This window comes from Cupressus sempervirens, chromosome 3 (genome assembly GCF_028749045.1).
Source record: "Cupressus sempervirens isolate cs-2001-9-10 chromosome 3, ASM2874904v1, whole genome shotgun sequence".
Classification (NCBI taxonomy): domain Eukaryota; kingdom Viridiplantae; phylum Streptophyta; class Pinopsida; order Cupressales; family Cupressaceae; genus Cupressus; species Cupressus sempervirens.
The window spans coordinates 1,017,109,995-1,017,133,450 of record NC_143120.1 but is presented as its reverse complement, the minus strand read 5'-3'; the positions used below and the strand labels follow the sequence as shown (position 1 = coordinate 1,017,133,450).

The following is a 23,456-nucleotide window of genomic DNA, read 5'->3' as shown; positions in this document are numbered from 1 at the left end:
TTTCTTTTCACTAAATAAATAAAATAAGTAGTTGTTATTATATTTAATTTACATTCTTTGTGCAATTTTAATCTTAAGTCAATTTTTGATGACACCAAAAGAATGAATTTTAATGGAAAGCAAAAGCCAAATAATACGGTGTGTGGGGTCAGAACCATGCGAGATAATAGCAGAATGAAGGTGAGGTGATAGGATAGTAACTACACCACCTTGGCTAGCTTCATGCTGAGAAGAAAACATAATGCTATCCTACCAAATGATGCGGCATGTAGCAGAAAGCATGAAACCAAAAATCTTAACTTCTTGCAGGCAAAGAAAATCTAAATTCCCAAGTCAATGACGGGTATGCCAGACATAGAACTTTCTGGGGAGGTCTATAAGACCTCGAACATTCCATGAGAACTCTTCCATATCATCCTCGTCCTCCAGAGGGGAGTAGCTATTGTGCAAAAAGGTAGAAACTGGGTGGAAGTTAGATGGGAAATCCTCTACACTTACAGCCTGCCATTTTACCCCTAATATCTCTACACGTCCAGGAGGACTGCAAGAATGCCTTGATCCCCTGCAAACCAGCAGGGTTTGAAATTTTCCAAACTCCTAGAACAAGTGCAATAGAAACTGTTGGCATCTCTACGCTAACAGGCATTGAAACTTCTGTAGAAGTAGGAGAAATCGTAGTAACTGTCGCATAGGATGGCTTAGGGGCCAAGGGATTCAAGGCAGGATTGCCCTTGCACCCAACAGTAACCCATTCTTCTTTTTTTCCTTTGGCCTGTTTGGCAAGCACCGCTTTAGGCTGGGGTTTGACCCTAGGCGTAGCCAAAGGGAAATCCCTGATCTTGTGTTCTGCAGACTGGCACCTATAATAGGTGTTAGCTAGGTTCAAGTAAAGCACCTTCTGTGAGAAGGTTTGAGTTCCAATCTGGCTTTCCACAGAATCCTTGAGATCTTTGGAAAGATCAATTTCAACGCAAACACACCGCTGAGGGCGAGCATTAAAAAATTTCTTAGGCTCCTTGGTGATAATTTTGCCAAGGGCTTGGGCAATAGACTCAATGAAAGGCTAGTAGGGCAAGGGTAGACTTGGGAATTTTACCCATATAGGAACCCTAAGCTTTTTATCATTTGAGATAGTGAAGTCTTGGGACCATTTCTGAAAAACAAGCAGAGAGGAACGTATAGACCAAGGACCATTGTTAAAGACCGCGTCTGTTTGCAACGGGTTAGCAAAGCGAAATAAAAAGAAACCTTTGGTAAGGTTTTTCATAGCATCAAGGCGGACTCCATGAGGAGTCCAGCATTTGTTGACCCATTCTTTGAGCATAGCTTCAGGAGGAGTCCTACCAACAAAATACCCTATCAAGGTATGTTGCTCTAACCAGTCACATGCAGCATCAAATTCTTGCAAAGGAAGGATAATATCAGGATTACCTCATGAAAAACCTTAGGGAAAAACTTGAGCGGGCATTTGTTCGTTGGCGACGCCATGGCAGTCCGAAGCAGTAGCATGAACACTAGAAACATCTGGTTCACCACTAGCCGGAGCCATTATATCCTAACCTAAACTTCATGCAGTTAATGCGGTATGACAAGTGGTGCCGACAAAAGGGGAGTGCAGGCGAAGGGCCGTATGCAAAAAAAATTGAAAGTTCGCATGTAGCAAGAAAACCCTACCTAGCAGAGTGTTTTTCTTCCAAATAGAACTTCTACATTTGTTAGGGTTGTTGGGAAATCTTGGCTTCTAGTTTGTATCTGTAGTCAATTTTAATTTACATATGATACTATATTAGAAAAAATATTTTTAATAGTTTATTTTAATTTAGATCTAAAATTTAAAATATATTTCAGACAGTAAGGAACATAATCTTTTAATTTGTCATTAATCATTTAAAATCTATAGCAATCTAATCCTTACTTGGATTTCTTTTGCTTCTCTTCAAATTTTCCTAAATCAATGATATTTGTCCACTAGCTTAGTCTTGAAAATCAAAGGGCTTATGACTTGCCTCTTTAAAGTTACAAATAGTTTAATCCCCAAGTTATTCAACAATAATTTACACTCCACAATGAATCATAATTAGATATTAAATGTATCCAATGATGGTGATCCTTCTCATTGGTTGGATCATGTTAACTATCTCATTCCTGCAAAATATTTGTCACTTCATGTGAAAGAAAATTATTTCACAATTCATTTCATAAACTGCAAGTGATTTTCTAGAAGTTAAATCCCAGGCCTAGCATTTCCCACAATTACTAGGATCCCAAATCATCCTTGAGAATTAATAAATTTTAGGATTCAATTATCCTTGTCATGGAATTATGGTTCTCCTATGCTAGTTTGATTTTATTTAGAGTTCAAAATTGTGTGACAAATTAAAATTTTCAATTTTCTCAATCATTCCCAAATCTTTACTCAGATAATATCCTTGGAAACCTTTGTACCAATCATTTCCTTGACTTCCTTGCTAGGATAATTGTCCAATGCTTGATAAGTTCGATATTATTTTTCTATAGTATTATACATTAATACCATATTCTTCTTCGTAAAGTTAAAGATAAGTTAATTTTACTAACAAAGCTAAAATATTCATTGGTAACTTCACATATACAAGAGAAAGAAGCACACATGGCTAGTAAAAAATCAAGTGCAAAACAAAAAAAAGTCAACTTACTTGTGCTAGGATGCAGAATCTAGTGGAAAATATATTGCGTTGATTTCTATACTTGATTACACTACTAGTACTTGATCACTTTAGTTGTTCAAATGGTAAGAATTTAGAAAAATTTGCATTCAGTTTTTTTAAAAACCTATTTGCAAGTTTTGGGTAACCAATGTATCAGATATGCGATAAGGTTGTGTAATGTTTTTTCCTTTGCATTAGTATTAGGATTGGAAGCAAAAAGTCAATGCAAATTGCAAAACACTTTTTGGATGTTGTTAGACTAGTTTTTTTTTCTCATCACCATTTTTTGGCCCACCATGATCCTATACATAACCTTTAGTAACTACATAACTGATAGTTTGGTAACAAACTATTATGTACTTTCACACTTAAAAATGTATTATTGCAACACAACATCCTAGTTTATAAATAATTCTTTACGAAAAAGTATAATATTTAATCTCTCTATCTTTCCATGCTAGTTGAAATGATGTAGCATGAGGGAAGGTGTATCCCTTGATATTTTTATATTCCTCTAGGTGTCTACAATTTCCTTCTCTATAGTTGGTTCTAGGACTCTTGAAATTTCTCACAAGATATAAAGAAATTAAATACATATTGTGGTCAATCACAAAATTTGAGATCAAAATAGAAAAGTACCATTTTTTGATTTAAAATACTGTCCACTAGGGTAAATAAATATTTATTACCAGGTTTAAACCCCAAAAAAGGGCCACACAAGATTATTTGCTTTTTTTCATCTGAGGCCTCTGCTCTTTTAGGGTTGTAATGTCCTTTGCATATAATTTTGAATATTCTCCCTCAGGGATGTTGGAAAAGTCAGTCTATCCTAGGATCCATGAGTTCCTCCATAATTTTGCAAGAAATTCCTTCATACCCATCCTCTATATCTACACATGTATGACTGTTTAGAGAACCTAAAAGCTAGTTGTTTCTATTAAGTTCCACTATGAAGGGTCTATCATCAAAAGCATAGGAAAAACTTCTATCTCTCACTATAACCTATACAAATGCTTGCTTCATTCCACCCATCCCCTCTACTTTAATAATCATTTCATGATAATAAAAATTAGGTTCCGTATGTTCTAAGATATATTTTTGGTATATTATATCAATAATAAAGTAAAAAATTAAATTTTTTTTCTCAAATTTAACATCATGATCTATTTTTAACTATTTATGTTTCTACAAATGCCAATGACATTTTATTTATTGAAGAAAAATATGAGAATTTTAAGGTTATTTAGACAAGTAGATTAGAAAAGCTCAAACTTCATTTTAATGGCCTTCATTCTTTTTTTTGAAGTGGTTTATTGAATTATTTGACAAGTTGGAGCTATTAGCATAGTATAGCAATCACTTTAGTTTCATTTTGTCAACAATTCTTTCAAATTATTCTATTATTTCTTAATGGTATCGTTACATTTTCAACTTGTTTTTATTGTGACCCTCTTTTATGAAGAGGTTCCTATTAATTTTGAAACATATCCAAATTTTATCATTCAGCTATATAAAAAGAAAGAAATTTATTCAAAAAGTTTGTTCAAGGAATATTTATGCATTTTTGCCATTCTAACTAAGCTTATTTCCATTTTTTTTCTTTTTGATATATGATGGAAAATCACATTGGAAAGTTTCTGTAATAAATCCAAAGTCTTAAAAATTGGTGGATCGATGGGTTCCAGATATAGACAATGATTGATAGGATTTTCTTATGATTTGGAGAAAGAATTAATTAACTCCTCTTTAAATTTTAAGAGGGACACCAACTAGAATTCTAATATTTCTTAATAATATCTTCGTGTATATAATATTTAATCCATAGTATTGATCAAAATGGGAACCACCTCCTCACCCCCGCCCCCCCCCCCCCCCCCCCCCCCCCATCACCTATACACACACAAACAAAAATTGAGTAGGACTCAATACATTTATTTGGCACCAATCAAGTTATTGAGAGAATTTATAATTCCAAGTTCTAAAAACCCTGATAAAAATGATATGGAAGGTCATTCACCCTATATCTACTAAAAATATGGAAAGAATGAAATAATCATATCTTCAAAGCTACAAGTACTCTTCTAGGAGTGGTCACACATAAAATTTTTAGAGGATTTTGAGTAAGTGTACCCTTAGTTGGAAATTAAAACCACCTACTCACTCCCCCACACAAATTGAGTGGATTGGGCACAGTTTTGGGGCATCAATAAAGTTATTAAGAGAATTGATAATACTAACTTCAAGGAAAGACAACAAACTAAGTGGCAACCACCTCCCTTGAACTAGATGAAATTCAATTTTGATGGGTCTAAGCATTGGGTGGACACTGTGTTGGGAGGAATAATATAGAGTGCACAAGGAGCTTGTATCAGCAAATATTGTAAAAAATGTCGAAGATTTTTGAGTAATGAGGAAAAAGTGCATGGACTTTTGTGGGGAGTGCAACTAGCTAGTAGCATGAAAATTCAAAACTTTCTTGTGGAGGGAGATTATCTGTTAGTCATTATGATTATCAAGGGGGATATTATGATGAGTTGGTATGCCACTTTGATTATAAGTGGTAAATCAAGATAGAATTTCATAATGTCATCAATGCTTAATTTTGGTAGAATGAGCATGAAGATCTTCCAATTGTGATCAAATCAGTTGTTGAAAAAGAGGTCTTTCACTCATGGAGTATAATTTTCTAGTGTACGACAGTGATAGTCTCATCACAATGAACTTGGTGATGGCTATTAGTATGACCACAAAATTATTTCGTTTGTTTGGTGGGTAGTGTCATCATGGTCCTATGTTTGAATGAGGCCTTTATGCTGATAAACACATGTGATGCTACCTTTAGATAAAATTTGGTAATCATTACTTGTGATGGGAATTGGAAAGTAATTATTCAATGCAATAATTGGGGTGATATTTTACATCATCCAAGATGGATTTCCAAATCTTGAGACTGGGCTTCAAAATGAAATTAGAAATATATTATTATCTTGCAAATTAAGAACAAATATTATCCTAAATCAAAACCTATAGAACCTAAGTGGCTTTTCTTCACTACAGATTTTCATAATTTTAAGCTTCGACACCTGGTGTATTAAGATTCACCTCTATTTTTTTTGAACAGTTTGTTGAAGTGGGTGAAGGATATGGCATTCAAACTTAAGGAAGGGGAAGAAGATCCAATTGGAGACCTTGATGAAGATAAATTTATGGAGGGAGAGAATTTGAGAATTGAACCACCAAGAATCAAGAGAGATATTATGGAAGACATAGCCATGTGGTCACGTTTGAAGGAAGATGGATTCATCCCTTTCATTGAGAGCATGAAGGGCCATGATGAGATGCTCACCTGGCACTTTGTGGACTCTTTGAAGAAGTGTTAGGTTAATATTAATGGAATCTCTTTTGAGGTCATTAAAGATCTGATAGCCAACACAAATATCATGTCAATGGAAGTAAAATCATGGAGGAAGAAGGCTAGAGTGGCAGATGAGATGAGCCTCAAAAACTTCTTTTGCTTGGACAAAAGCCCTGTCCATTTCCATGGTGTTTTTGTCCAAGAAAATGTTCCAAAACTATGGGATATGGTCTTCTATGTTATACTATGATACGATACCATGTAGGATAGATTCAAGGTCTTCTATTACTACCACTTTCCTACTCTTAACAATTTTCAGAACAAGGATTGTATTTTGTTCATTTTTCTCCAATTACATTCTATAGAAGATTGCATGTGGAATATTAGGAATAAATGTGAGGAAGGAAAAAATTAAATTATTTATCTTCAAGCACTAATTTTCTATCTCTTTAAATTTTAAAAGTCCATTTGCCCTCATATCCTTAGCTTGCATACTTTACCCTTAAAAATTACTGGTCAAAATTCTTCCCACCGATCATCAAACCGAAGGTTGATGAAGAACTCACTACAATGGCTAAGAAAATCAAGAAGGAAAAATTAAAATCCTTAATGCTGAGAATATAGGTACCACATGTAAGAAGGGAATCAATTGGGTGAGCAAAAAACTAAGCGATAAAAAACCCCTTGACAATTCCCAGAATGTTTAAACTAGACAAATCTGGAAGGAAGTTAGGCCCTAGACCTAAAGATGTGGTGGGTAGAAGGAATTATGGGAAGAAGAAGAGCAATAAAATGATAGCAAGGGTAAGAATGAGGATGTCATGGAGAAGGTTCAAAATAGTCCCTTCCTCTCTAAAGTTTTAGAAACTTTGAAAAGTGATGCCCAAACTCTAGATTCTGGGAAATATTAGAATGTTGAAGAGAAGGGAATGGTCACTTTATTGATCAAGATGTGTAACTTTGGCAGCATACCCAGGCGGAGGTCACTCAAGGAGATGGGGACCAAAAGGGTAAGGACTTGGGGGGAGATCATACTTAACAAAAATATTCCAAAGTGAAAAAAAATGACAAAGTGTAGGGAAATTTGGAGGTGGAGAAGCTGGAGAGTTCCATTATTGAACTAATAAAAAAGAGCATAGACCTAGAGGATAAGTTTGATAGGGTTTCCAATTTCTCAGTGTGTGTTATGCACTCAACAACCACTACCCTTTATCTCATGTAGACTAACAAGGATGGTGTAACCAATGAAGAAGAAGTGGAGGCTATTCACTCTCTATACAACTCCATGGCTAATGATTGGCTCCACCTACTCTTGGAGAACCCGAGGAGCTAGTGATTGGTTACCTCCTACTAGTCTACTTCTATTAGAAAGGCCAAAGTTTTTGTCGCACAAAAAGATTGACCTATACATTCTTGATACAAACAATTGTCTTATATAACCATAGGAGGTGGTTAAGCCATGTCACAAAACCTGTGAGGCATGTTGGCCCAATGCTAACAATCCCCCTCCCAATCTCACTCACTACGTCTTGCAGGATTCAAACCTATGACCAAGCTCTAATCCTAATTGTTTGAATGGCAAGGGTTGTTGTTGCAATAGAAGATAGATTTGTTAATGCTTAATAACCAATAGTCTTATAGAACCACATGAAGTGGTTAAGCCATGTCTCGAAACTTGTGAGGGCTGTTGGCTCACTGCCAACAACTTCCTATTTAGTTTTCTTCTTATGGCAGTTGGTTACTTGCTTGTCCTTTGGGCTCTTTTTAGTTTTCTATGATGGACTTTTTTATTGGCCAACTTATATCTGATGACCAAGTTTATGTACAATGTTGATACTTTCATGAATTTTAGTAGTGCTATTTTACTATCATGCTTATGGATGGGTTTTTGATATTCAAAAAGGGGGTTGGGTAATCACATGGAAATGACTTCCTACTGATTTCAAGTCAATATTTTGCTCTATTTTGTGTCAGTCCCCATTTTGGCTTCTTCTTGATTTCAAGAACATATTTCTACCTGTTAAAATATCTACTTGTAATATTTCTCAATTTTAATAAACTAGGTCTAATTAAAACACTATAAAATCTATATGAAGATATTTTAGACTCTGATGTCTACAAAAGGATATTGCTGTATATTTAAAAAATTTCATTATAAAAGAATAGGAGTTATTGAAACATCACTTTTTCTTGGATAATTTTATTTATTCGGTAATTGGACCAAAAGAGATATAAAACATGCATTTAATAGATATTTTCAATTGGAAAAGTTAAATAACTTAAATATAACTTAGATAGAATGAATATATTAAGACCATATGTTTGACTAGAATTAATCTTAGTTCAAATAACTGAAATTGAGTTGTTCTTATAATTGATGGTACTTACAAAATGATCCACTAATCAAAAGTATGATGTGAAAGATATTGACCCTATTAGGAGTCTATTACATCGGGATAGTGTATTTTTCCTTATTAGAGGATTTGGCCTTGTTAGAAGGATCAACCATATTAGGATTTGGTATTACAACTATAAAAGTAGAAGTATGAATCCACTTCTCAAACATGCATATACAATGTTATATTGTATACAGAAAAGGTATAGATACAAAAATCTCTTGACAATGTTGACATCTTCAATAGATGATTTGTCCTTTGTGTCTCTTTTGTACACAACTTCATGTACACTATCATTTCTCTTCTCTAACATAATGTATCCAACATATAACAAGTACATTTCAATGTCCAAAGATATCACACAATTTCACATATAAAAGTCTTTCGTTTATAACTTTATGTTTAGTCTTATCAGCATTCAAGTCTTCACACGTGTCCCAAATATTAAAATTGACCTCTTCTTGCTTAGTATTAACATCTAGCATGTCATGCCTAATTAGTTAAGTAATTATTTTGTTAACCAAACTAATTTCTTAACAAAAATTAATATTTCCTTGCCCCTGCTATGTTCTTCCTATACATGAATGTAACTAATAAATCTTTAATAACTCTATCTGTACAACTCATAATGACATGCACTCATATTTTATCATTTTAAAAAAATTACTTGTCTATTTCAACCTACTCATCACTTGGACCTAAATCTAATCTAACGATTACCTTAGTTATTTGTGGAAAAGAAAACTTTTTATTCACCACCCAAACATGCCTGGAACTTTACGGTCACCCTTGGCTGTCATAGGATTTTTTCATGATAGTTTAATCATTTTGTTGCCTTTCATTTTATGTTCAAAGATAAATATTAAGTATAATTTTTCCTAATTTTATAATTAAGTTATAGTTGCTAATTTAGTAATACCTTAGCTAATCTATCCACAATATTCCAAACATGGTTGGATACAAATGACCTGCAATTCTTCCACCATACGCGTCAGCTAAAACTCTGATGTTGTGGCAACCATTGACATAGATATGGTGGTGATATGAAATTCAAGTTTTCATCCGAGTAAAATAATTGCATGTGGTTCTCTATTCTGAATGGATGCAGCAAAATAATGCGACTGTATGATCGATGGTCAGAGTATATATATATCTTTCTATCTTTCTTGTCCTAGACATACACTCTAATCTATTGAATTCTATTCCTAAATATAGATAGACATTGAGCCTCGTAGAACCATGAGAAGGTTAAAACATGCATCTGAATTATATTCCAACCAATGAAACTGAATGTAGTCATGTTATTGGGATAAGGGGGGTTGAAGCGTTTGCACTTTAAATGGTTTCCATAGCATCTGGTGGAAAAGTCTATGTAGAAATGGTTTCCCGCAATGACTGACTCCATTGCAAACTATATATACCTAATCAGGCCTTGTGATTTTCATTCACTAAGTATCACAAGTATTGCATCCTACAACCGAAATCATAGCCATTAATATTTAGCTTTTTTCCAAAGATATCAGTTTGTGCGAATTAGTTAAGGAATAACTATGGGCGCTAGAGATATGTATAGATTAGATAAATTGCTCCTAGAATTGTAATTGGAAGATCAGTGGTGTAGTATGTTTTGATTGTTATTTTTATTAGAATATTTTCTAATGTTGAATGCTTCGTGCAGTGGGAGTGTGCTATGGAACATCGGGGAATGTTCCCAACCGAGCGAGGTGGTGGAGCTATTGAAGCGCCACAACATTGGGAAAGTGAGGATTTTGGAGGCACATGATCATGATCCAGTCGAAGCTGTGAGAGCCCTAGAGAAGACAGGAATAGAAGAAGTAATAGTTGGATTGAGGAATGAGGAGATCGAGAAGGTTGCGAGCAACCAGGCAACAGCCAACGGGTGGGTGAGGGACCAAATTGACTAAATAAAAGGTGTTAACAACTTTCTATAAAGTAAAAGTCACATGCATGGTGGATCATCACATATACATAACACCAATGCAAAAATATTATCAAAATAGATACATACCTATCTCCATCCTCATAGAAAGACAATATTTTCATACACTTGCCACATAGGCAAAAAAGTCAAATGAAGTTAGTCAAAATTTGTCTACAATTAGTTGAATCAACAAGTAGATACAATATCTTCCAATTAAGTTTGCAACTTCATTCTACTTTCCAACATTCATGTCAAAATTATAGGTGTAATTTTTTTTCATATCCAATTATCAACCAAATTGTTGAACACAACATGTCATGACATGACTATCCCATAAATGAAAATGTCAAAAGAATCACATAAATAAGAAAACTATAGCTTGATTAGTTAACATTTGTTTCACTACCATAATCAAGGATTAACAATAATTATCCATTTACAAATGTAACACATGACATTATCTAAGGAATCTATCCATCAAATGCGTGATTTACTAAGTATACGAAGTATAATGTAAAGCATCATACCTCACTAGCCATCATAGAAAATGCAGACCTACATGTCGGACATGGAACAATAGGCACATCATTCAAGCACAGTGCCATGTATCATATGGTCAGCACCATTAAGTAAATCATCTAGCTATGCTCACTAATCACTTGCAAGGATCAATAATCCAATTTTTATCAATTGAGTGACCTTAGGCCTGCACGCCCATTTTGCCAACATAGTGTGCTTAACCAACATATAAGCACGTGTTGCGATGTATGGCCTTTATGCCATTAAATCATCACATAATGATGTAATTAAGTACATCTCAAATGATGAGATAAACAATCAAACTAAGATGACATTTTCATTGTGTTCTTCAGTGAATCCAATCTCCAAAGCTATAGGACGTCTCCCACCTACTTCCTGAGACAAAAGTTTGGCCCAGGTGCTTTAACCTCACCAACCATAGAGTGACAATTTCCTCAAAATTCTTCCTAACACGAAGAATTCCCTGACCCTAGCACGAGAAGCCTAGCTTCAATAACAAGATTGATCAGATGGATCTAGTGCGACCGTATAACATTTCTACATTGCAACCATGTGTGTAGTAGTAAAACCAAATATGCATAACCATGTACAACTACAATATCTAGAAACAAAATAGCTTTGCCAAGCACTTTTAAAAATCTAGAATTACCTGTAGAAGAAACCAGAATAGACATGTATCCATTCTATAGAACTGGCAGATTGAGAAACTAAAACATGAAGATATCCATCTATCTGTCCCATAATTGCTACATTACACCCTTCCATGAAGGAAAATACATAGCATTTAGCCTTCCTTGTTTGTCCATATTCGGCAGCCACACTAGAAGGTAAGCTTTCCAAAACAATAAAAATAGCATAAGATAAATACAAAAGGAAGAATGGCATGTTCTTCACAATCTACTCCCTTATACATCCAATCAATGCTCCACAATGAATATCATAGATGAAATCACTTCCAAATCACAGGACTAGCAACATAAAAAATACACGCACACACCCTAGCCACCTCAAGATCAAAGAAATCTTAAAAGCAAGATTCATAGTTCTTAAGTAAAAGTCCAAAAAGGAGATAGAAACCAAAATAAAAGTGAAAAAGATTCAAGTAAATAGCTCACATAAGAAATTGGTGGCATGGTGGTCACAAAGAACATAAAATCTCAAGCTACTCCTTCATGACATCCAAGTTAATGAAACCAAACATAATAAAATGAAACCCAATTCACTTAAAGCACAATGACTCTCACTAGTCACCAAGAGGGAGTAGATAGTTAATGACACCTTGCATCCAAGGGTCGCTAAGAACATAACCAAACTTCTCATGTATCACATGCAATTTATTTTGATAATCACATATTTCAAAATGCATAATGGAACATGAAATACTTTTGCAAATGACATCCATGTTCTTCCTACTTATCATATTAGGTTACTCAATGAACCTCATGAATATGGCATGAAATAAAAAATAAATTCTGGCACCACATGTGCACCACATGTCATTTACATAATAAAAAGACATTTTTCATTGCTATCACAAATCAAATCTTCATTTGGTAGGCTCTCATAGCCTAATTCAAAAAGTCAACCATCCTTTGACTATCTCAATAGTTCAATTTTAATACTCCAATTCACACATTATACCATCACATGGTTTAAAATAAATATAATCATAAACATATGAGGTATGCAATCTACCAGTCATTCCATAAACTTTCCATTTTAACAGTCTTTTAAGGAATGCATAAAGAACATCAAATCCTTCTATGTCTAATGTAAACATAGCTAAGAGACACAATATGCAACCCATGTCATCAACTCATACTACATAAAGTAAACAAGTTGACTTACAATTGTATGTCTAGCATAGTGAACTCAAGGCCCAAGTGTGGAACCAAGAGCTCTGATACCATATGTAAGGACTGCCCCAATACTAGATACCAAATACCAGATAATAGATGGTCTAATCATGATGACCAAGTTGAAACGAGCTCCAAAACCTATCTAAGAACACAATGGCGAGAATATTGTAGGAGTGCTTTACCAACCTATCACAAAGCTATTAAGCCTCCCTGAAATATTTCCTAACATGAAAGATACCCAGCCCGACAAAGAGATAGTCTAAACAAGTAAAAACTTATAGGAGTAATGAAATCGTGTCATTAAAATAAAATCATGGTCTAAACACCATTCACTAACAACATGAATAACAACATTAGTGTATGAAAGGAAAATCATTAACATTCCTTAGTCAACATGTACAGGTTTGTTTTCTATCACATTTGTATTTCCATTATGCACTACCAACATATGTGCATCCTTTAAAAATAAATGTAACACTTAATGCATTATTTTTAATCTATGCCATTAAGTACAATTTTTGTTCTAAAAGGACGTTAAGATGTAAATAACGAGGAGAGGTTATCGAAATTCCTCATGCTTCTCATAATATTCTTGAGTAATTAATAACAAGGATTCATATAATTTCTTCCAAACTTATCAGTTGGAAGCATACTTTAAATTCTTACATCATTATGAGCTTTCATCCAAAATAGTATTATTCCAAAGTAAAAACATGTGTGAGCTACAAAAATCTCAATGAAATAATCTCAGAATTTATAAAAAATCTTGGTGAGCTACAATAATCTCAATGAAATGAGACAAGTTTCACAAGTTTTAGATGCTAAAAGTAACATATCTGAATTTAAAAGCACATTTCCAAAAAAAATCCAGAGATTTCACTATTTCACTAACTCAAGAGATAGCTATTGTCTACAGATGTATATAGCATTCATGTAGTAATTTTATAATTTGAGCCTCTAAGACCAAGGCATTATAAGTTACAATAGGGAGGGGCAGTTTGTGGAAACAATGTGTTCTTGAATTTTAAGAAACATAGTAAATTCTAAAGAGATTTAAAAAAAAGGAAACAAAACTCCACTAATATTTACATCACATCTTGTTTTAATCTATTAGGCCAATTTTTGCAGGCAGTTGTATATTATCTTGAAACTATGATAGATTTTCAGTAAAGAAGGTTAAGCAGATTATTGGATAAGAAGTAGCAATCAAGTCTTCAGTATCAAAATAAATTCCATTCCTCATGTCTATTTCCATTTGTTTCATTAATTCGATTCTGTAGAAACTGGCAACATTCATTAATTTCAACTTACCTGGGGTTTAACGTTCAAGCTTTCCTTCCTATGAAATGTTTTCTAATAGTTTCAACATGCAAGCAAAAAATTGGCAAAAAGGTAATACACAATATCAGCTAGGACCCTAAATAATCGTTCTTTGACATCTCATCTACAACACTCTAAGTGGCAAAATTTTCCCTTTCCAAAGTATTCATGGGAGAAGAAAAATAATATAATGAGCAACATTTATGGATGGTACGTTATCCTTCAATTATTGGATGAAGGGCGTCCCAAATTTTATTTTTATTTTTTGTTTCCTCGAGTTATTATTTCCTTTAATTTAGAATCCCTGATAGCAATACAAGAGGGAGATGTGGTTAAAGGTGGACACCCAATCAAGTAAGACACTCACTCAGACAGAATGTTCAATCCTTACTTAGATTGAATCTATCAATGTTCATCTAATTCTTTCCACACATATACACAAAGCTGATTTAGTGAGAAGGAATATAATAAAGAAATGGAACCTAAAGTTTAGAGGTCAATGCTTGTCAACTTAATAGCTTGATTCCTTGGTTCATTTGGGTTCTATCTGAAGCTCACTGGTATAGCTACAGTAACTTTCCTTGGCAAATAGAGATCTAACACCATCTCTAGCCTAATCTTCCCCACCCTTGGTCATGCCAATTTCGCTATCCACAATACTTAGGCACTTGTTTGATTTTTTAGGAATCATTTGAATGAGAAGATTAGGTTGAGCATCCAATTTTCTATTATCCATTAAACCGAATCTTGTCCAAAGTATCAGAAGCATTGCCGATAAGTTCCCGAAGAAAAATCTCTATGTTACTATAAAAGGTGTTTATAATGAGACTCAAAAGCTAATTAATTTTGGCCTGAAATGAAAAGGTCTCAAATTCTCCCATATTTACATCTACCATTGCCAATTTGACAGTAGCAAGCACTCGCCTGAAGATTAAAGCTCAGGAAAAATAGAAAAGGGCTTCACAAATATGGACTATACTAAATCCAAAATTGAACTCTCTACCCCCCTACATCAGATATGCACATGAAATATTAGTAAGTAGTCATTTCTGCCTCTCCCCAATTACTCACCTTAGATATGAGAAAATATCTCAGCACAACAAGAATCAGGTACTCAACTGAATTACTCTAACCTTCCAGATTCGTGACAGTGCACAAAATTTAATAAGAAGCCAATTTAATAGGTTTGAAAAACAAATAACTACATTCATCATTTCCTTTTAATCATACCATCAGCCGCTAATGCTAAGTTTAATTTTATAAACAATAAAAAGTTATAAGAATAATTCCATGTGGAATTAAATTCATTGATTTATTTGGTTGAGGGAAAATAGGTTGTGATAGTTGTCCCTCACCCACTCGTTAGCTGCCATCTGGTCACTTGCAACCTTCTTGAGCTCCTCATTCCTCACTCCCACTACTACTTCTTCTATGTTATTCTTCTCTAGGGCTCTTAGAGCTTCCATGTGATCGTGTGCTTCTAAAACCATCACTTTCCCAATGTTTTCTACTCCAGCAACTCCATCATTGTCAACCTTAAACATCACACACCAAGGAAGAAATTAAGCTTGGAAAAGTAAGTCAAACTTTGACTATTTAACACTTTTACACTAGAAATCAAGTCTTAGTGTGATGTTTAAACTCCAGCACTTTTTACAGGCTGGGCACATTCCCCAATGTTCCATAGCACACTCTCACTACTCGGGGCTATAGATGCATCTTTTAACCTTCTCACAGTTCTACGAGGATTAATGTCTATCTATCTTTAGGAATTGAATTCAAAAAATTATATTTTTTTTATAGGAATATAAGAAAGATATATATATATTCTGACCATCGATCATACAATCACATTATTTTACCCCATCCATTCAGAATAGAGAACAACATGCAACTATTTTACTTGGATCACAATTTGAATTTCATCTCACCACCATATCCACATCAATAGTTTCCACATATGGTGGAAGAATTGTAGGTTATTTGCATCCAACTACATTTAGAATATACTTAAGTTATTACAAAAATAGGAACTATAACTTATTTCAAACACTCCTTCTACATGTATCACTCGAATGATGGGTTTTCATGCAAAGTGAAAGTACTTCGGCATTGACACTAGTTATCAACACATCATTTAATGTGGTTGTTAAAGTTAAGAGGTTTCTTTTAAATAAAGAAAGAAAGGAGTCGTTAGATTAGATTTAGGTTTTGGGAACCAGGTGGTGAATAAAAGAGCTGATTTTCAACAAATCACTAAGGTAGTAGTTAGATTAGATTTAGGTTCGGGTGGTGAATATGTCAAAATAGACAAGTAAATTTTCCAAAATGATAAAATAGATTATTCTATATATTTTTAATTTTAAAATCATAAATTTGTTTTTAAAATATCTATGATGGAAACATTTTAAACTTTCTAAGTTGTGACAACACATGGCCTTTGTATGATACTCCATTCCCATATGAAAATTATATTAACTAAAATATTATATTGTTAAATAATTTGTAAGTTTGTAATGGTTAAAATTAGGCAATAGCCTACAACACAATGGTATCTGGGAGGTCTTGAGTTTGAATCTACTCAAGCTTCATAAAAAAAAATTAATTTTAGCTTCGGCCTCTTATCGATCAAAAATAAAACAACATTATTATAATGGTTAAATTTTGTTATTCATACTTTTGAAAGAAGAATTCCAATAAAATGATATATTAAAAAATGACATACTTTTCTAGAAAATTCCCTTTATGCATTTAAATGCTTACACATTCCAACACATTTCCCTATTTTTTGCACAAATAAATATTACCAACTCTTACATATCACGAAAGAAAAGATTAGACAATAATTGTCAAGGAAATCAAAAGAATATGGCTTTGCAATGCATTCGATCAATATTATAATTTTCAAGCAAAATATTAACTATAATTCCCTTATATGTAAGAAGTTATCAGTAAGGATGATGATTTGAGCATGAGATGAGAAGACCACCTAGGAAGAGGACACCTTTACACACTAACGAGGAAGGAATGAAAGACTCTTAGAAGGACTAGCTTAAAGTTTCAATGGAAGAGATATCAGGGAAAGATATACATGATAGAATTATGTTCAAGGACAAGGAATCTTGAAATTATAATTGTTAGAAAGGGATCAAAAGAATAGATATTCCTGATACTTGAGAGCTTGAGAAATGCTAAAGGGATGCGGGAAAAGAGGAGGATAATACAAATATGCCTTATTTAGACACAAAAAAGAAATAATTTTCTAGAAACTACAATGTTGGTCCACTACAGAGTCACTATAAGAATGGAAAATGACAATTAAACATAATGAAACATTTATTTCCCTCTTTTTTCTTTTCAATTTTTTGAACCTTACAAACCTTAATGTTGCAGATTTGAACTCAACCATTATAATGATTGAATTAAATGTACATAAAATAAATTAAAGGTCCATAAAAATGGATCTTCAGTGTTTTAAATCTAATTATATAAATTTTAATTAAAAAAGTTCTTATTTTTCTTTAGGTAAAAGTACATGATTAATTTTTTAAAAGTTGCATAACTTATCACAAACTTTGTTGAATTCCATATTTTTTTATAGTTTACTTTAACTTAGACAGACACATAAAATCTTTTTAGAAAAGGATTTCAATGCATTAGTATATTAAGAAAATGACATATTTTTCAGAAAATCTAGGCATCTCTCCTTGTTCCATAGAGAAATTTATTGTATATTTTTTAATACATTCCTCCCTTTGCCTATTTAAATGTTTACACATTCTAATATATTTCCTTGTTTGTTATACAAAAAAATACTACCAACTCTTAGAGCTCATGGAAGAGCACAATCAACAATGATCATATAGGAGACTAAAACAACATGGTTTTGAATTGCATTGGGTCAATAGTCATCTAGGAGACTAATTTGAACATCATTTTTTATTTGCATTGGGTCAATAGTTTGACATGGTACTTCCAGATTAATGCCCCAACAATGACCAAGCCTTCTCAACGCATCCTTACAAAAGACCTTTTGCATACTCTATGCATGAGTGAGACACCATTATCCTTTATTAATTTGAAATACGAAATCTATTTAATTTTTTGAAGTTTCCACTTAATTAAAAACTACATCATGGGTTATCCAGAACTAGTCACCTTGGGCTCTAACATCGATTGTGTGCCACCCTTCACACTTTTGTCCTAGAAGGACCCTCCTATGCTCCAAATGAAAGTCAAGAAATGAATAAAACAAAAATATTTTATTTTTCTTTAGATGTTTCAAAAAACTTAATATGAATCTTTCAAGCCTTAGAGAAAGAATTTGAAATGCCCTCCTGACACCATTTCATAACTAGAAGCCCGATAAATTGTATTTATTATTTTATCCTTATTTCTTTATAAATTATCAACTAATCTATTACTTTTTTTCAATCAGAAGAGGGTGATCTTGAACTTGATATATTAAATAAGAGTCATTACATTCTTCGATGTTGTGGCGCTTCAGCAGCTCCACCACCTTGCGCGGGCTGGGTACATTCCCCGATGTTCCATACCACACTCCCACTGCACGTGGCATTCAACATTAGAAAATATTCTAATAACAATCACAATCAAAACATACTGCACCACCGATCTTCCAATTACAATTCTAACAACAACTTATCTAATGTATACATACCTCTGGCGGCCATAGTTACTCCTTAACTAATTCGGACAAACTTATATCTTTGGAAAAAAGCTAAATATTAATGGCTACGATTTTGGTTGTAGGATGCAATACTTGTGATATTTAGTGAATGAAAACAACAAGGCCCGACTGGGTATTTATAGTTTGCAATCGAGTCGGTCATTGTAGCAAACCATTTCTACATAGACTTTGCCACCAGATGCTATGGAAACCATTTAAAGTGCAAACTCTTCAACCCCCCTTATCCCAATAACATGACTACATTCAGTTTCATTTGTTGGAATATAATGCGGATGCATTTTTTAACCTGCTCACAGTTCTACGAGGCTCAATGTCTATCTATCTTCAGGAATAGAATTCAACAGATTAGAGTTTCTGCATTAAGATATCTATGCTTTGACAATCGAACATACAGTCCACGTAATTATCTCGATCGCCTCGATCACACGAAACATTTTTACCAATTTGACCTGCAATATGGATTACAATTTCAACCTCAACTCGCCACAAGCTCCACATCACTAGTTTGTACAACCAAATGACACATACAGCTGATCTTCTCGCCGCAACATCCAGAGTTCTAGTTGTCGTGTATGGTGGAAGAATTGTAGGTTATTTGTATCTCAAACACTTCTTATTTTATCCTTATTTCTTTATAAATTATCAACTAAACTATTACATTTTTTGAATAAGAAGAGGGTGATCCTGAACTTGATATATTAAATAAGAGTCATTAAATTTTAAGATGAGATTTGAAACATTAATAAGGCTTCTAACATTACTAGAAAAACATATAAATACCTAGTATACTGATTAAAACAAAACACAATTCGGTGAACCGTAAAATGATTAAAGTAAAATATAACTTTTTCTATTAAATTGGAATTCCTAGAGATATTAAATCAAAAGAACTAATACAACACTCTCTATTTTTTGAAAGAGTGACCATTAATACCACCTAGAGGAAAATGAGATATAGAGGAGGTTGTGTAATGCGTGTTTAACAAGAGTTATTTATTCTTTGAAAAATTAATTAATAAATATCTTTTTAACCCATTAAAAGGTCGAAGCCTTACAGATTATATTAACATAAAATTTACAAAATCTCAATTCAAATAGGCACTGGCAGAAAACAACATAGAAAGAAAGCCTCTAGTCTTGCTTGGGACTAGGGGTCCTATATAGTGTACAAAGTTAAAAGGTGCGTTCCCTAGTTTCCCTAGTAGAAAAATAACAGCTGATAAAGAATTACACATATACAAAGATAATATATAATAATAGAATTCTCTAGAAAATGTGGCATGAATGTGAAATTTGGAATTATTTAATTGAGGAATTAGAATACAACCAAATATTACTTAAAAACCACCAATAGCTCATTCTTAGCTAAAATGTAATAGTTAGTCCAAGTTTCTTGATCAAGACTATTAGAATTTAAAATTACTACTAATTTTTTTTTTTTTTTCGATGTTTCAAAAAATTTAATATAAATCTTTCAAGCCTTAAAGCTCATGACACCATTTCACAACTAGATGCCTGATAAATCATATTTATTATTTTATCCTTATTTCTTTATAAACTGTCAACTAAAATATTACATTTTTTCAATAAGAAGAGGGCGAGCCCAGACTTGATATATTAAATAAGAGCCATTACATTTCAAGAAGAATTTTGAAATATTAATAAGGTTTCTAACATTACTAGCAAAATATATATACTTAGTATACTATTAAAACAAAACACAATTCTATGAACCATAAAATGATTAAAGTAAATATAATTTTTTCTATATTCCAAGGAAATAACTATAGAGTTGTACATGTATTTATAAATGTTGGTTCGAATTTCTACTATTTCATAAGGACTAATAACTCTTAATTTTATTCCTCTCCTACTTTATTTGCACTTATTTTAACATTTAGACTGTGAAAATATCTAGCCCATTTTTTCATCACTGAGAGTGAAGGTATCCTTGATTTGAGATTGAATTACTATATTTGATTAATGATTTTATGTGGAGAGTAATTTTCTTTAATTAGTGAAATGCCATTTTTATTTCCTTTTCAATGAAATACAAATAATTCCTTAAAGTTACTAATTATATTCCAAATGATATCAAGCAAATTTTATTATATAGAGGATCGATTGCACTAAAAAAAAAGGTGATACACTTCACTTATTTAGGAGTGGTAATTATTTACAATGTAGAGGAAGGCATAGAAAGCCATGCCTTCTGCATTATTGGTGAGAGATAGATAATAATCTTGAGGACATAGCAGACCGAGACCTCTGTATTATTGGTGAGTGATAGATGGGTAGATAATAATCCGGAAAGCTCGAACTTGCAAAATAATTTAACACCCGACTTCAAAAATTAATTCAAGACCATCAAAGTTAATGTTGAGATATTCTAATATACTTTTGTAAACTGCATCTAGAATTTAATTGTTTTCTTTAGCATATAAAATTTGACCATCAATTATAGAAGCATAATAAAAATATATTTTACACAATGGAGTGCTAATTCCAAGGTAATTACTATAGAGTTATCCATGTATTTATAAATGTTTGTTCACATTTATACTATTTCGTAAGGACTAATATGAACTCTTAATTTTATTACTCTCCTACTTTATTTACACTTATAACATTTAGATTGTGAAAATATCTAGCCCATTTTTTTAATCACTAGAGTGAAGGTATCCTTGATTTGAGATTGAATTAGTATATTTTATTAAAGATTTTATGTGGAGAGTGATTCTCTTTCATTAGTGAAATGTTGTTTTTATTTCCTTTTCAACGAACTACAAGTAATTCCTTAAAAGTGACTAATTATATTCCAAACGATATCAAGCAAGTCTTATTATATTGAGGATCAATTATTACACTAAAGAAAAGGTGATACACTTCACTTATTTAGCAGTGGTAATTATTTACAATGTAAAGAAGGCATAGAAAGCCATGCGTTCTGCATTATTGGTGAGAGATAGATAATTATCCGGAGGACATAGCGGACCGAGACCTCTGTATTATTGGTGAGTTTTATTATTGGTGAGTGATAGATAGATAGATAATAATCCGGAAAGATTCCACTACCTAGTATGGGGTGGGGGTGAAGTCGACGGGGTAGACGGGAGTTTTGTTGGGATAGAAGAGGCCGAAATGGCGCTGGACATCGGGGCCGGACTCGATGTTGTGGTTGAAGAGGGAGAAAATGTAGGCGTGGATGGGGTTTCCAGGCCTCCTGGGCGTTCCCTGGTTGGAGAAGACATGCCTGATGAGGTTGTTATTATACGCCCTGCCGTTGTCCACGGTTGCCACCCCATCATCTCCCGCAGAGGGCCACCCGCTCTCCGTAATGAGCAGGGGTAGACGTGGATGTCCCTCTCTTTCAAGCGCGGCAATGACAGAATCCACCATCGCGTCGAACAAATTCCTGTATTGAAGACCTCCGTCGTGCACCACCGGAGCGGAGGGGTTGAAGAGCGCATAGTCCAAGGATATCTGGTCCCTGTTGCCCGCGTAGGTATAATAACGGTACACATTCACCATGAATGGAGAGCCGTTGTCAGCCAAGAACTTTAGCAGAGGGCGGAGTGTGCTCTTTAGATCGTTGCGGAACTCACCCTGAGAGGGGCGCGCATCATAATAAGAATCTCCCGCTCCCGCCGGCACAGATGAGGCCGCCTGGGTGGTGGAGACCTTTATATCCTTGTCCAGATTGGCCTTGCGCAGTACGGTCTGAATGTTTCGTATTGCGGGGAGGAGATGTGAGACGTATCTCTCGTTTCCGTAATGCAGCACCTCGTTTCCCACCGAAATGTATTTGATGTTGGCGGCCGGGTAGAAGGAGCCAACGTTGTCCCTCACCCACCCATTGGCTGCCGCCTGGTTGCTCGCAACCTTCTCGAGCTCCTCGTTCCTCAATCCAACTATTACTTCTTCTATGCCCGTCTTCTCCAGGGCTCTCAGAGCTTCGACGCGATCATGATCATGTGCCTCCAAAATCCTCACTTTCCCGATGTTGTGGCGCTTCAGCAGCTCCACCACCTCGCGCGGGCTGGGCACATTCCCCGATGTTCCATAGCACACTCCCACTGCACGGGGCATTCAACATTAGAAAATATTCTAATAACAATCACAACCAAAACATACTGCGCCACCGATCTTCCAATTACAATTCTAACAGCAACTTATCAAATGTATACATACCTTTGGCGGCCATAGTTACTCCTTAACTAATTCGGACAAACTGATATCTTTGGAAAAAAGCTAAATATTAATGGCTACGATTTTGGTTGTAGGATGCCATACTTGTGATACTTAGTGAATGAAAACCACAAGGCCCGATTGGGTATTTATAGCTTGCAATCGAGTCGGTCATTGCGGCAAACCATTTCTACATATACTTTGCCACCAGATGCTATGGAAACCATTTAAAGTGCAAACTCTTCAACCCCCCTTATCCCAATAACACGACTACATTCAGTTTCATTTGTTGGAATATAAGGTGGATGCATCTTTTAACCTGCTCACAGTTTGTTAATTATTGTTAGTTGGACAGCTATTATTTCTGACTCGGAAATAGCAATAGTATTTATGGGTAGCTTGGACAGTAGTTCGTCCTTATCTATGTATAGCAGCACTATTTATGGGTAGTTTGGACA

At 34.0% G+C, this 23,456-nt stretch overlaps 1 pseudogene; it reads right to left on the bottom strand.

The window, feature by feature from the left end:
- Nucleotides 1-21,668: 21,668 nt before the first annotated feature.
- On the bottom strand, nt 21,669-22,914 carry LOC149570223 (glucan endo-1,3-beta-glucosidase pseudogene; annotated as a pseudogene).
- Nucleotides 22,915-23,456: the final 542 nt, after the last annotated feature.